A 2,374-nucleotide genomic window follows, 5' to 3' on the forward strand; every position below is an offset into this window, starting at 1 on the left:
AAGAGGAGTGAAAAGCTTACAGCACCTGGTATTCCCAGGCGGTCTCCCATCCAAGTACTGACCAGGCCCGACCCTGCTTAGCTTCCGAGATCAGACGAGATCGGGCGTGTTCAGGGTGGTATGGCCGTAAGCAAATATTGTGCCTACCAAAGGGCCTTTTAAAGATACTATATCACCACGCTTTGCTCTTTCGTCTATACAGGGAGCGCCTGCAGATTGCCAGACACACTCACAGCTTTTAAATGTCAAATCAGAATGTACAAAGTGGCTATAAGGATCACAAATGTAGTGCAGTAAAAAGATTAATATTTACTGTTGAAATGTAGAATACGTTAGCATAAAATTGAAAAGAAAATGATCGATGAGCTTAGGAATGATGAAAGCCATCATTTAACTGGATTTGTGTCATTTCTATACCGGCAAGTCATGATCTAGCTATTTCCTTCCCACCCTGTCGGTGTCCACTGAAAAAGCAGCAGCGCCCTCTGCTTTTTGTAAAGAGGAGTGAAAAAGCTTACAGCACCTGGTATTCCCAGGCGGTCTCCCATCCAAGTACTGACCAGGCCCGACCCTGCTTAGCTTCCGAGATCAGACGAGATCGGGCGTGTTCAGGTGGTATGGCCGTAAGCAAATATTGTGCCTACCAAAGGGCCTTTTAAAGATACTATATCACCACGCTTTGCTCTTTCGTCTATACAGGGAGCGCCTGCAGATTGCCAGACACACTCACAGCTTTTAAATGTCAAATCAGAATGTACAAAGTGGCTATAAGGATCACAAATGTAGTGCAGTAAAAAGATTAATATTTACTGTTGAAATGTAGAATACGTTAGCATAAAATTGAAAAGAAAATGATCGATGAGCTTAGGAATGATGAAAGCCATCATTTAACTGGATTTGTGTCATTTCTATACCGGCAAGTCATGATCTAGCTATTTCCTTCCCACCCTGTCGGTGTCCACTGAAAAAGCAGCAGCGCCCTCTGCTTTTTGTAAAGAGGAGTGAAAAAGCTTACAGCACCTGGTATTCCCAGGCGGTCTCCCATCCAAGTACTGACCAGGCCCGACCCTGCTTAGCTTCCGAGATCAGACGAGATCGGGCGTGTTCAGGGTGGTATGGCCGTAAGCAAATATTGTGCCTACCAAAGGGCCTTTTAAAGATACTATATCACCACGCTTTGCTCTTTCGTCTATACAGGGAGCGCCTGCAGATTGCCAGACACACTCACAGCTTTTAAATGTCAAATCAGAATGTACAAAGTGGCTATAAGGATCACAAATGTAGTGCAGTAAAAAGATTAATATTTACTGTTGAAATGTAGAATACGTTAGCATAAAATTGAAAAGAAAATGATCGATGAGCTTAGGAATGATGAAAGCCATCATTTAACTGGATTTGTGTCATTTCTATACCGGCAAGTCATGATCTAGCTATTTCCTTCCCACCCTGTCGGTGTCCACTGAAAGCAGCAGCAAAAATATTAATATTTACTGTTGAAATGTAGAATACGTTAGCATAAAATTGAAAAGAAAATGATCGATGAGCTTAGGAATGATGAAAGCCATCATTTAACTGGATTTGTGTCATTTCTATACCGGCAAGTCATGATCTAGCTATATCCTTCCCACCCTGTCGGTGTCCACTGAAAAAGCAGCAGCGCCCTCTGCTTTTTGTAAAGAGGAGTGAAAAAGCTTACAGCACCTGGTATTCCCAGGCGGTCTCCCATCCAAGTACTGACCAGGCCCGACCCTGCTTAGCTTCCGAGATCAGACGAGATCGGGCGTGTTCAGGGTGGTATGGCCGTAAGCAAATATTGTGCCTACCAAAGGGCCTTTTAAAGATACTATATCACCACGCTTTGCTCTTTCGTCTATACAGGGAGCGCCTGCAGATTTCCAGACACACTCACAGCTTTTAAATGTCAAATCAGAATGTACAAAGTGGCTATAAGGATCACAAATGTAGTGCAGTAAAAATATTAATATTTACTGTTGAAATGTAGAATACGTTAGCATAAAATTGAAAAGAAAATGATCGATGAGCTTAGGAATGATGAAAGCCATCATTTAACTGGATTTGTGTCATTTCTATACCGGCAAGTCATGATCTAGCTATTTCCTTCCCACCCTGTCGGTGTCCACTGAAAAAGCAGCAGCGCCTCTGCTTTTTGTAAAGAGGAGTGAAAAAGCTTACAGCACCTGGTATTCCCAGGCGGTCTCCCATCCAAGTACTGACCAGGCCCGACCCTGCTTAGCTTCCGAGATCAGACGAGATCGGGCGTGTTCAGGGTGGTATGGCCGTAAGCAAATATTGTGCCTACCAAAGGGCCTTTTAAAGATACTATATCACCACGCTTTGCTCTTTCGTCTATACA

The 2,374-nt window shown here is 43.4% G+C and overlaps 5 non-coding genes across 5 annotated transcripts; all 5 read right to left on the reverse strand.

Annotated features, from left to right (window-relative positions):
- Positions 1 to 13: 13 nt before the first annotated feature.
- LOC129114794 (5S ribosomal RNA) lies at positions 14 to 132 on the reverse strand. The gene has a single exon (XR_008532702.1). It is a non-coding gene; the product is annotated as a 5S ribosomal RNA (ribosomal RNA).
- A 379-nt stretch (positions 133 to 511) lies between these two features.
- Positions 512 to 629, reverse strand: LOC129114799 (5S ribosomal RNA). The gene has a single exon (XR_008532706.1). It is a non-coding gene; the product is annotated as a 5S ribosomal RNA (ribosomal RNA).
- A 379-nt stretch (positions 630 to 1,008) lies between these two features.
- Positions 1,009 to 1,127, reverse strand: LOC129114796 (5S ribosomal RNA). Its single transcript, XR_008532703.1, has one exon. It is a non-coding gene; the product is annotated as a 5S ribosomal RNA (ribosomal RNA).
- A 562-nt stretch (positions 1,128 to 1,689) lies between these two features.
- On the reverse strand, positions 1,690 to 1,808 carry LOC129114797 (5S ribosomal RNA). Its single transcript, XR_008532704.1, has one exon. It is a non-coding gene; the product is annotated as a 5S ribosomal RNA (ribosomal RNA).
- Positions 1,809 to 2,186: 378 nt separating this feature from the next.
- LOC129114798 (5S ribosomal RNA) lies at positions 2,187 to 2,305 on the reverse strand. The gene has a single exon (XR_008532705.1). It is a non-coding gene; the product is annotated as a 5S ribosomal RNA (ribosomal RNA).
- Between the last annotated feature and the right edge of the window lie 69 nt (positions 2,306 to 2,374).

Source organism: Anoplopoma fimbria, unplaced genomic scaffold (assembly GCF_027596085.1).
Source record: "Anoplopoma fimbria isolate UVic2021 breed Golden Eagle Sablefish unplaced genomic scaffold, Afim_UVic_2022 Un_contig_6181_pilon_pilon, whole genome shotgun sequence".
In the NCBI taxonomy this organism is placed as follows: Eukaryota; Metazoa; Chordata; class Actinopteri; order Perciformes; family Anoplopomatidae; genus Anoplopoma; species Anoplopoma fimbria.